The following is a 319-nucleotide window of genomic DNA, read 5'->3' on the forward strand; positions in this document are numbered from 1 at the left end:
GGGCGAGAGTTGAGAGGCCTCCTCTGGGGAAGGGAAGGGGGCAGGAGGGGTCCCCCCATCCCGGCACCAGTAGCTTTTGGGGGCAGCATGGGAGGGAGGGATGTGGGAGATGGGGCTAAGCCCCCAGCCTGGCTGGGAGCACCCATGGGTGCAGGGTGGGCAGTGGCCGGTGGAGGGCAGCAGTGGCCCGGCCATGGCTGGAGGGAAGCTGGGGCCTCCCCAGGAGCAAGATCTTCATCCCCATGACACCCACATCATGGGGATGCGGGTCCAGCTGGGGGTCTCCTTGGAGCTGCGGGTGGGGGGCATGAGGCGTGCA

This window comes from Fulmarus glacialis, unplaced genomic scaffold (assembly GCF_000690835.1).
Source record: "Fulmarus glacialis isolate BGI_N327 unplaced genomic scaffold, ASM69083v1 scaffold21355, whole genome shotgun sequence".
NCBI lineage: Eukaryota > Metazoa > Chordata > Aves > Procellariiformes > Procellariidae > Fulmarus > Fulmarus glacialis.